Source organism: Tupaia chinensis, unplaced genomic scaffold, assembly GCF_000334495.1.
Source record: "Tupaia chinensis unplaced genomic scaffold, TupChi_1.0 Scaffold000007_1, whole genome shotgun sequence".
NCBI lineage: Eukaryota > Metazoa > Chordata > Mammalia > Scandentia > Tupaiidae > Tupaia > Tupaia belangeri.
This window is the reverse complement of record NW_006159436.1, coordinates 2328726-2341041: the sequence shown is the minus strand read 5'-3', so window position 1 is coordinate 2341041 and position 12316 is coordinate 2328726. Positions and strand designations below refer to the sequence as shown.

The following is a 12316-nucleotide window of genomic DNA, read 5'->3' as shown; positions in this document are numbered from 1 at the left end:
TGGTGAATCAGGCATGACTCAGAGGCAGCTCCCTCTGGACTGGGCGCCTGCAGCTAACAAACCTGGGGAAGGAGGGTAGCTTTGTGAGTCTCTTCTGAAAGGGCTTTGAAGTCGACGTCCTGTATGTCAGTAGGAACGAGCCTGAAGGAACAGATTTTGGTCAATATGAGACGTATTTCTTCGTGGTAAGCTTTTCATGTTTTTGTGGTGTTTGTTACAGATGAAGAGCTGTCACAAGAAAAAGGATCACTTAGTCGCTACTGGGAATCTTTTTTTTTTTTAATTTATCTATTTCTTCCATGAGTGAGAAAGAGACAGAGAGACAGCATCTCAAATAGGATATTGATGCTGTAATCCACCCCCAGCCTCAGCCAGCCATAGATCGTAGGCACACATGTGCCCGCCATACTTGGAGAGCTCTCCTCACTTGAACTGGTGCTACATTTTATCACTGCACCACACCCTGGCTGCTTGGAGTAAGGATTTTATATACAGTAGGCATGTGTCCCATTTAGAGAGAAGATGGATGGGAGTTACACATTACCCAGGTTTTGAGACCAGCAGTTAGTGTAACGACTGTGTCGCTGGACTCTTATGTAGCTGACCATGGTTCAAGTCCTGGACCCGGTGGCTTAAACTCACACCGGGCACATGTGCGTGTGTGCCCAAGATCCCGAGAGGAGAATGGAGGAGAAGGGATTGTGGCATGGCCATCCCCCCTGGGGGGTGATTTCTCGCTTTCTATCTGTCTGTCTCTGTCTTTCTGGCAAGTGCACGTGCCCTTTAGTAAAAACCTCTCCAAAAAAAGAAAAAAAAAACAAACTACATAGGTTTGCCCTGAAAACAAAACTGATGTATTCACCTACATTGATCATCCATATAGACTCTGAAAATCAGTGTTATGTGCAAGACTTAGCGATATGCTTTCAGTAAGCCTGGTATTATTTACATTTATAAAGTCTTGAATATAAATATATGTTTTACAGCAATTTATGAACAATGTCCTAGAAGCAATAAATGCACCACAAACACAACGTAAATGATTAGAGTTCGTGAACAATACTTGCTTAATATTTTGTGGCCTTCTGAGTTCAGCCAGGCACTCAGCATAGAGAGCAGTCTAGCCCAAGATTTTGGTCTGGCTGAGAACTTAGGTCACCAATGACTTCACTCAGGCCTAGTGGATCTGCCTCTTCCTGGTTGTCGTGAAAATCCACACAACTCTCCTTCCCTGGGCATGCGAGAGCATTGCTCTATTAGAGCTGCAGTAAAGAGCCTGGAAGAGAACCCGCCTGGGATGAAAGCCATCCCCGATAGCGACAAGGATGAAGGTGGTGATAATGTTAGTGGTGCTTCCTGTGTCACGAGTCGGCCAGAGCCTGCAGTTGATGGCAAGAGGAGACATCTACACTGGATCTAGGGAACCTGCCTGTCCTCACCCAGTGCTGTGGATCGAAATGTGTCTCCCCGAATTTCTATGTTGAGACTCTAACCTCCAGTATGACAGTATTTGCAGTTAGGGCCTCAGGGATGTAACAGAAGTTACATGAGGTCATAGGGTGGGGCTGCCATGATGGATTAGAGCCCTTTTAAGAAGAGACCCTGTGATCTCTCCTGTCTCTCTCTTTCTCTCTCCCTCTCTTTCTGCCCGGTGAAGACATAGCAAGAAGTTATCACCTCCAAACCAGGAAGAGAGTCCTCACCAGGAACCTTGATCTTAGGCTTCTAGTCTCCAGAACAGAGAATAATCCATTTCTGTTGTTTAAGACACCTCATCTGTGAGATTTTCTTATGGCAACCTGCGTGGACTAATACACCCAGGATCATTTACTTATTTATTCATTAATTGATTGATTCATTCAAGAAGTTCGACAATTCTCTGTGGAGTGCTTTATGTACCAGGCACTGTCCTTACAGCGTGGGATGGGCCAGTGACAGAAGAGACAACGCGTCCTGCTGTTGTGAGCACCCGTATGTGGACAGTAACGCACAGCGGGGTAACGAGACCCACAGTGCTGACACCACACATGCTGCATCTGAGCTCACCGTGGGTCAGCAGGTAGAGTGGTGGTGAAGGTACCTGGATTCCCCCATGTCTGGTTCTGTGATTTGAGTCCCAGATCTGGCAGCTTGAAAGTCACACTGGGGTGTATATACATGCCTACCCAAAATCTCAAAAGAAGAATGAAGGAGAAGGGATTGCGGTGTGGCCATCTCCCCTGGGGAGTGACTTTTCATTTTCCCTCTCTCAGCATCTCTCTGGTGAATAAACACACTCTATGAAAAACCTAAAAAAAAAAAAAACAAAAAAAAAGAAAAGAAAGAAAAAAAAATTCACCAGTGTAACATATCCAGGCACTGATGAAATTTTTTGTTCAAAATAAATTCCAATGGGACCAACAGTTGGCGTAATGGCTATGTCGCTGGACTCCCATGTAATCTACCGCGGTTTGAGCCCCAGACCCGGTGAACACACTCTATGAACAACCTAAAAAAAAAAAAAACAAAAAAAAAGAAAAGAAAGAAAAAAAAATTCACCAGTGTAACATATCCAGGCACTGATGAAATTTTTTGTTCAAAATAAATTCCAATGGGACCAACAGTTGGCGTAATGGCTATGTCGCTGGACTCCCATGTAATCTACCGCGGTTTGAGCCCCAGACCCGGTGGCTTAAACTCATGCCAGGTGCGTGTGCGTGTGTGCCCAATATCTCGAGAGGAGAATAGAAGAGGAGGAATTGCAGCGTGGCCATCACCCCTGGGGGGGTGACTTCTCACTTTGTCTCTCTGTCTTTCTCTGTCTGTCTGGTGAGCGCATGCGCCCTATAGCAAAAAAAAAAAAAAAAAACAAAAACAAAAACAAAAAAACCTCTCCAAAAATAATTAATTTTAAAAAATTAAAAAAAAAATTCCAGCTTCCATTAATCTGCATTTACTGTTAGTATGTTACAATTTCCATCCAGCAGACACGCAGACATCCACTGTAAGAATACACTGCTACAGCTATGGGGTGGGGAAACTCAAACAGGAGATAAGGAGAACACTGAACAAGCCGTGGAAAGTGAGGCCAAGGGAAGCAGCAGACACTTTAATATTTGGATGGAGAAGAAACCAGCAAAGACCTAGGAAGGTGCAGACCATCGAAGGAACACAGCGATGTGCAAGCAAGAACTGACCTAGCTCACTGCGGAAGGAGCAGCTGGGTGAAATAACGAGAATTTCATAGGCCAAGGCCAACTGCAGTGCTGACAAGAGGCTTCTCTGCAGCAGAGTGGCTCAAGCAGAAAACACATTTAAAACTGGATGGAGTAGGAGGAAGATACAGTGATGAACAGCTGTGAGTAAGGCATTTCAGCAGCTTGTGCTGAGGCCCCAGGTGTCTCTTGAAGCACTGTCACTGCAGTGCCTGGGATGGTCTATGGTGGCCACGTGGTCTGGGAGCCTGGCCTTAGACCCAAGAACACGAGCTCACGTACTTGCATTCTGACTGAAGCAGAACTGGCAAGGAGAGGTCTCAGGGACACTTGTCTCAAAGGTGCACGACATCTGTGCTGTCAAACTAAAGTTGAAATGTCTGATAACTTTATTTGCTGGCTTTATTAAATGTCACAAGGATATCATTTCTATGCACATGGAACAGGTTTTCTTGCAATGCGTGGGCATTTTTGTCTTTTTGGTTGAGGTCTGGTCTCTTGGAATGCAAGATGAGCTCTCAATACCCCTCTGTATACACAAGCTCAATTCAATCTGTTCCCAGGCTGTCTTAAGCCCCAGAAAGGGCTGCTTCAGTGAAAGCACTCTATTAAGAACAATGGCGCTGTAGGATGCTATGAAACCATCCACAGCCTCACAGCTTATTTAAGACCAGAAACTGTCCACATCAACACTACTTGAATCGCCCAGGAAATTCTTGCCAGGAAGATGAAGTGGCAGATAACTTAATGACTCATTTCAGCAGCTTTCTGAAAGTGTATTTCTCTGAACCTTGAACTCAACCAGTTCTTTTTTAAAAAGAAGTATTTATTTCATTTTAGTTATTATTATTTTTTATTTGACTAGAGAGAGAGGAAGGGAAAGTAGGAAAGCAAGCTGCCAGATCCAGGACTCAAACCATGGTTGGCCATGTGGGAGTCCAGTGACTTAACCACCACGCTACTTGCTGGTCCCTCAAGTAGCTCCTAATAGAGCTCTGTTTAGAAAAACAGATTGATCAACTAGGTGTTTTTTGTTTTTTTTGTTTGTTTGTTTGTTTTTTTGAGAGGTTTTTGCTATAGGGCGTGTGCAATCGCCAGACAGAGAGAGACAGAGAGACAGAAAGTGAGAAATCACCCCCCAGGGGGGATGGCCACACCGCAATCCCTTCTCCTCCATTCTCCTCTCGGGATCTTGGGCATGCACGCACACTCACTCGGTGTGAGTTTCAAGCCACCGGGTCTGGGACGTGAACTGCAGTTGACTATGTGGGAGTCCAGCGACATAGCCATTACACTAACTGCTGGTCCCGATCAACTGGGTTTTCAAAAGACTGTTTACTCCTTAATGCTCAGTTGGAAACTGCAATCTCCTCTCTGGGTCTATTGAATTATGAATTTTGCCCAAGCTCAGTCAGGTCCACACCTGCACTGAGGATCTGCTTTATTATTTATTTATTTATATATGAGAGATTTTTGCTATAGGGCACGTGCTCTTGCATAGAGACAGAAAAATGGAGAGGCAGAGAGATAGACAAAAAGTAAGAAATCACTTCCCAGGGAAGAAGGTCACACCACAATCCCTTCTTCTCCATTGTCCTCTCGGGATTTTAGGCACACACACATATATGTCCAGCTTGAGTTTCAAGCCTCTGGGTCTGGGACTCGAACCACAGACAGACCTGTTTTAAATCAGACCTCCCAAACCTTAGCTGTGGTCACAGTCACAGTGTTCTCCCTATCACAGCAGGCAAGGCACTTGACGTTGCTTGATCAGCAGGTTGGTGGCCTTCACCCTATCGTTCAGCTCCTGAGGCTGGCCCTAAAACTTAATAGTTAGGGAGCTGGATTCCACATGATCCACTGCAGTTCAAATCCCAGCCCTGGTGACCTGAGAAACAAACGAGGTATATGTACATCTGTGCCCCAAATCTGGACAGGATAGAGAGATGGAGGAGAAGGGATTAAGGTATGACTACACCCCTGGGTGTGGAGCTTTCTCTCTCTCTCTCCCTCCCTCTCTCTGCCTCTCTGTCTCTGGTAAGTGTACACACCCTTTGGCAACTAAAAACAAAAGTTCCAGAAGGATGAGTAATAATAACACTTACTGAGAGCTGCCTCGGTACTGTGCAAGGCACTTTACGTGTGTAATCTCGTCTAAGATTTTGTAATTGCCAAATTGGGAGGTAATAATAGCATTTATTAAGGGGCCTACCACAGGACTGGAATTGTTCTGAATAATTTCTGCATATTAACTCATTCATTTTTTTTTTTAATTTTGAGATTTTTCACTGGAAGTTATTCTTAATGCTATTAGAGTCACAAATATGCTAATTTAAATACCCAATCCTATGTATCTAAAACACACACTGCAAACATACAAATATCTATTCTCTCCACATACCACACCCATTCGTATCATGGTCTGGAAATGGGAAGAATAGATTCCCCTCCAACTGCAAGTCAGCAGGTGTTTCTTTGCAGTTAACTGTAGCAAAATTCACACAACATAGTCATTGACAATGATCTTCTTTATTTGTTAACTCACAAGGAAACACCTTCAAAACTGCATTTTGTTAGTTTCTGTATTAAAATGTAGAAAACCTGAACTACACAAATGTTGAAAAGTTAAAAATTCCTTAATTTTTTATTCCTGGTACTACTACCACAATTTACAGGGCAATATACTTGATGTAATGAAAAGAGAAAGAAAATGACAAAACTACAACAGATAAAAGCCCTCAGCAATGTACGTCTAGTTGATACTACATTGCATCCATCAATAGCTGCACGTTTTGCAAACTGGCTATGACAGTCCTGAACAAGCAGGGTTTAGTTGCCACCACCATCTCCAAATCCATTATCTCCACCATCGCCTCCTCCATAACTACCTCTGCTGCCTCCACCTCCACCACCATAGCCGCCTCTTCCGCCGAAGTTTCCACCACAAACAAACTTACCTCCACCACCTCCAAAGTTTCCTCCGCGACCCATAAAGTTGCCAGACCCACCTCCATGGCCTCTTTGTGAGCCAGCAGATGGCATCTCTTGTTTAGAAAGGGCCTTGCACGCGTCCTGATTATGCCCATTAATAATGTGGTATTTCCGAACAACAATTTTATCAACTGTGTTGTGATCATCAAAAGTTACAAAAGCAAATCCTCTTTTTCCCACTCTGTCGGTCTTCCATAACTTCTATGGTTTCAATCTTGCCAAACTTTTCAGAGTAGCCTCTCCAATTATATTCTTCTGTATCTTTTTTAATTCCACCCACAGAAATCTTCTTCACTGTGAGACAGGCACCAGGCTTTACAGAATCCCCTCTAGACACAGCTCTCTTTGGTCCCACTACACGTCCACCGACTCTGTGTGGCCGAGCACACCTTGCTGCAGCCACCTCTTCAACACAAGAGTAGAGGAAGTCACGAAGTCAAAGCCCCGGGAATGTTTCATTTGGGGGCTTCTCATTACCACGCAGTCTGTGTGTGTGCCCCATTTCTCTAAATGTTCTCTTAAACTATCATCTGTAGTTTCAAAGCTCAGACCACCAAGGAACAGTGTTCTCAACTGCTCCGGCTCCTTTGGGTCATGACCCCCTTCCCCTCAGCAGCAGCAGCGACCGCCAGGGTCAGGCTGGGGGCGACCGGGCAGCAGTTTTACCTCCATTTTGAGACCAGACACCTCTTCCAACTTGAGTTCAATCTTAACTCATTCATTGTTAATAACAAATTTAGGAGGTGGTTGATACTGTTTTGCAGACGAGGAAACTGAGGCACAAGGATTGTGGCATGATCACACTTCATTAAGGGGAGCTTTCTTTCTCTCCCACTCTCTCAGCCTCTTTCTGGCAAGCATATGTGATCTCTGGCAAACTTTTATTTTTCTATTATTTTTAAAGAGATTTTTGCCTTATAGCTCATGTGCTCACCAGAGAGAGACAGAGACAGTGAGAGGGAAAGTGAGAAATCACCCCGCAGGCGGGATGGCCATGCCCACAATCCCTTCTCTTTCATTCTCCTCTAAGGATCTTAGGCATGCAAGCACACACACCCAGTGTGAGTTTCCAGCCACCAGGTCTGGGACTCAAACCATGATTGGCTATGTGGGAGTCCAGAGATGTTACTGCTATGCCATCTGCTGGCCCCGGCAAATTTTTTAAAACTTACAATTGTCAGGGGATTAGGTGGTGTGCGGATGTAACTCAACTGGACTCACCTAATGAAGGTCCAGCATTCCAGCCCCAGGCCCTCCCCGGGTGCTCTGGCACATGTTCATGTCCGTGATCCAGGGTGGCAGAGACTGGTGGGGGTTTGTGGTGTGAAAACCTCATTGGAGTGTGCCTATTTCTGTCACTCTGTCATGGAAGAAATTATTAAAAAAAAAGAAAAGTAGACTTTAAAAATTGAAATTGTTAGGTCAACTGGTGGGTTGGTGGATAAGGCAGCTGGATCCCATATGGCCAATTGCATGGTCCGAATCTGGGACTTGGTGGTTTGAAAGACATGCTGAGCACATATGTGTGCATGCTCAGATTCCTGAGGGGCGGGAGAAATGGAGGAGAAGGGATTGCAAAGAGACCATTCCCCATAAGGGGTGCTTTCTTATTTTCCTTCTCACTTTTCCAGTAAGCACATATACCCTCTTGTCCCGGCCCGCGGGACAGTAGAACAGGTTCCTTGGGGGAGGGAGTGAGAGATGGGACAAACACACACACACACACTACCAGGTGCTGATCAAGTCGTCGTCTTCCGTCTACTTCCCTTTATTCAGGAAAAATGGCGAGTTATATACAGCTGGTAGGAACCAATTGGTTGCCCGAAATGCAAATGAGATAGAACAGCATGAACCAATCATTGATGTGGGTGGATCTCTCCCGTTGCCTAGAAACCCAACCACGTCCCGGGAGAACAGTTGGTCACATGATTTCTGAGAAATGATTTGCTCAGTGAGGAAGTGAAGCTTAATGGTTTCCAAGATGGCGGATAGCTCGAGATGGCTTCCGTATGCAGTGCTCGCCACACCCTCTGGCTAATTTAAAAATATAACTGTTAAAACTATACAAAAACATGAAAAAATGTAAGTTAGTCTAAGGAAAATGCATTATATTTATGCAATGATTACAATATATAAAAAGTAACATCAAGAAATAAAAATGGGCAAATCTTTCCCTGAGAGGCTGAGCTTTTTGCTGTTTGTTATTTGTATTATAATGATGCTAACTGATGTGATAAGCTTTTAGAATTCCCATCGCTTGTTCATTTATAACATAAATATCTATAAACCATGTAGGATGAAAAGGCAAACATGCCTTTTGGGTGCTGGAGAAAGAATCAGAAGGGACAACATTGAAATCTTAGCTTAAGACAAATAATACTTAAAGATGAAATTATCTGAGGCAAACAGTCATGATGCTTTAAAGAAAAACAAACAAAAAATTTTTTTAAGCTCTCCTAAATGGAGAACAAAACAACAAATGAAATTGTCACCGTTAACACTTTTTCTAACATTTATTTATTTATCTATTTATTTATTTGTTGTGATTTTCAAACTGTCAGGTCTAGAATGTGAAATGCAGTCAGTCATGTGAGAATTTAGTGCCCTGCTATCTGCTAGTCTTCACCTTTAACATTTAATGTAGAAAAGGGCTGGCCATATAGAGAAAAAAAAAATGTCCATTTTATGATGTTGGCTTACCTAGGCAAATGGTAGCCAAGTCTTTTTTTTGAGAGGTTTTTGCTATAGAGCGTGTGCGCTCGCCAGAAAGACAGAGACAGAGAGACAGAAATCACCCCCCCAGGGGGGATGGCCACACCGCAATCCCTTCTCCTCCATTCTCCTCTCTGAATCTTTGGCATGCACGCACATGCGATGTGTGTGAGTTTAAGCCACTGGGTCCAGGACTCGAACCGTGATCGACTACATGGAGTCCAGCGACATAGCCATTACTCCAATTGCTGGTCCTGGTAGCCAAGTCTTTTAAAAAATTGTTTTTGTTATTCATTAAAGAGTCCGTGCACGCACACAGGAGAATGAGAAGAATGAGTGAGCGCCCTCCGCAGGGTCTGGTCATGCGCAGTCCCTTCCTCCAGTCCTCCAGCCTGTCATATCTTGGGCACCCGTGCACGTGCCCGGCTTGTTCCAAGGGGAAGCACTGGACTGGGGATTCAAAATGTGATCGATCACCATGTGAGTTCCAGCTTCTTCTCTGTACCAACAGCCGGCCCCTCCTCTGTTGTAAACATCATTCCTTAGTGGTCACATCTGTTCTGACTGATGAACACATGTTGATATGCTCTTATTAACCACAGTTCATAGTCTTCCTTAGGGTTCACTCTTGGTGGTATATGTTTTATAGGTTTTGAAAAGTGTACAAGTGACACGTTTCAGTGTCATATGGAAGAGTTTTGCTGCCCTAGAAATCTCGTGTTCTGTCTGTTAATCCTGCTGTCCCTCCAGGGCACTGCAACCACTGATCTCACTGTCTGCCTAGTTTTGCCTTTTCCAGAATCTCAGAGTTGGAATCATACATCTTATAGCCTTGGAGCTTGACATTTTTTTTTCACTTAGTAATACACATTTAAAATTCCTCCATGTCTTTTCATAGTTTGATAGCCCATTTATTTTTATCTTTTTAAAGAATTCTTTATTGGAACCGGTATGTGGCATGGTGGTTAAGGATGCTGGACTCCTCCTACATGACCAACTGTGGTTTGAGTCCTGGACCTGGTGGATTGCTTTTTCACTTTCTCTCTCTCTTCCTCTCTGGTCAAATTAAAATAAATAAATAAAGTTAAATAAGATAATTCTTTAAAGAAGGACTATTTATTATTATTATCATCATTATTATTTTTTAATCCACTATAAGACACATGCACTCATGAGAGAGAGAGAGAGAAAGTGAGAAAGCAAGCTGGCAGGTCCAGGACTCGAACCATGGTTGGTCATGTTGGAATCCAGTGCCTTAACCACTAGGTTATCTGCCAGCCCTTTTTTACCTTTGAAGGCTATTTCATTGTATGGATGTATGGCAGTTTGTTTATTCTATACGTATCGAAGGATATGGTTTTGTTTTTAATCACAAGTTTAGTTTTAACCATCTTCAGTGCTGAGTGATGAACTTCTAATGTGTCCGTAGAATGAGTCCCTGGGCACAGCAAAGGTGGAAGCGAGCGTTGGGTTAGAGCCGGCAGCAGCCTACACGCTGGAAATTCATGTTCTGGCTTTTCCAAAAGAAAAAGCTTCTTACTCCCTTACTCTTTGATGCTTTATTATGCAATGAAAATGATCAAATACCTTAAGATGTTCAATACATTTTTTCTGTTTGAACATGTACTGGGTTCATCTTAATATTTATGATTGAAATAATACATAGTTATAGAGAAAGTAGAATATGAAGGATGGGCCAAAAGAAAATTTAGGTGACCAGAATTTTATTCATTACACACAGAAAATAATCACTATTTGTGTGTGTGTGTGTGTGTGTGTGTGTGTGTGTGTTTATTTGCCAGAGGGTGCCCTCACTGGACAGATAGAGAGACAGAGAGAGAGAGGGAAAGTGAGAAGCATTCCCTATGGAATGTGGCCATGCTGAAATCCCTTCTCCATTTCTTTCTCCGTCTGGATTTCGGGCATGCACATACTCAGTGTTTCTCAGGTCACCAGGTCCAGGTCTCCAGCTATGAGGTTAGCCATGTGGAATTCAGCTGCCTTAATCACCAGGCCACGGCCTGGCCCCACCATTCATATTTTTGTGCATATTTTTTCAGAAGTCTGAATGGTGTGTACATGTAGGCACCAATTAACATTCTTGTAAATGGTATGTGGGTGATTCCCATTACTCACATTAATTATGGCCCATGAAGCCACCACTAACACTGACTTAGTGAACGCTGAACCAGTGCTCCCAGGAGAAATACAGGTAAGGTTCCTATGGGCCCATATGCACATTTTTACCAACTGATCAGGACATCACCTTGTTTTTTGTGTTTCTTTTTAAAGACTCCTTACTTCATATCTTCTTGGTTCGTTAGCATTGAACTCAACAGCTCTGTAATTCATTCCCGATCAAAGGTGGTGAATATACATATCTTCTGGGTCAGAAACATCACAGCCTTCCTACACTGCAGAACGCTGGGCCACCCTGCAGCCCTACACTTGGGGGCTTCTTGACTCCGCAAAATCATGGGGAACCAGCAGTTAGCGTAATGGCTATGTCGCTGGATTCCCATGTAGTCGACCGCGGTTCACATCCCGGACCCGGTTGCTTAGAACTCACGCCGGGCGCATGTGCGTGCGTGCCCAAGATCCCGAGAGGAGAATGGAGGAGAAGGGATTGCGGTGTGACCATCCCCCCTGGGGGGGTGATTTCTCGCTTTCTGTCTGTATGTCTCTCTCTGTCTGTCTGGCAAGAGCATGCGCCCTGTAGCGAAAACCTCTCAAAAAAAAAAAAAATCACCAACAAAGAGCATGAAGATGTGGAAAATATGGCACCAAGTAGACTGCAAAAAGGATATTTGATTGCAGTGTGAGGACCAGAATGAGAGGACAGGGCGTGGCTTTGTTTGACTTCAGCCAGGAGCGTGCACATCTCAAATTTCTTTGCAGCTCTGCACATGTCTGCAAATGACTGCAAGTATCTTGGAGCATTGATATGGGGGCTACACATACATTTTAGCAGGTAGGCAGTTTGCAAATATAGAATCTCTGAATAATGAGTACCAATTATTTATGTGCCAAAATTAATCACACTGTCTCGAGGCTGGTTCTTTTCCTCTTAATATGAAGAAAGTCTTCAAAACATTCATGGAAAATGTGTATTATAAAAAAACTGTGCATGGACTTATAAATATTTTGCACCAAAATAAAGTCATACTTTAATTTTATTTTTCCACAAACTTTTATTTAATTTACAATAGAGGAGCTGGCAGGTGGCATGATGGTTAAAGGTGCTAGACTCCACATGGCCAACTGTGATTCAAGTCCCTGACCTGGTGGCTTGCTTTCTCTCTCTCTCTTGTTCTGTCCCTCTCTGGTCAAATTAAAATAAATAAATAAAGGTTAAATAAAATAATTCTTTTTTTTTTTTGGAGAGATTTTCACTGTAGGGCGCGTGCGCTCGCCAGACA

At 43.6% G+C, this 12316-nt stretch overlaps 1 pseudogene; it reads right to left on the bottom strand.

Annotated features, from left to right (window-relative positions):
* Positions 1 to 6023: 6023 nt before the first annotated feature.
* LOC102475689 (heterogeneous nuclear ribonucleoprotein A3 pseudogene) lies at positions 6024 to 6857 on the bottom strand (annotated as a pseudogene).
* Between the last annotated feature and the right edge of the window lie 5459 nt (positions 6858 to 12316).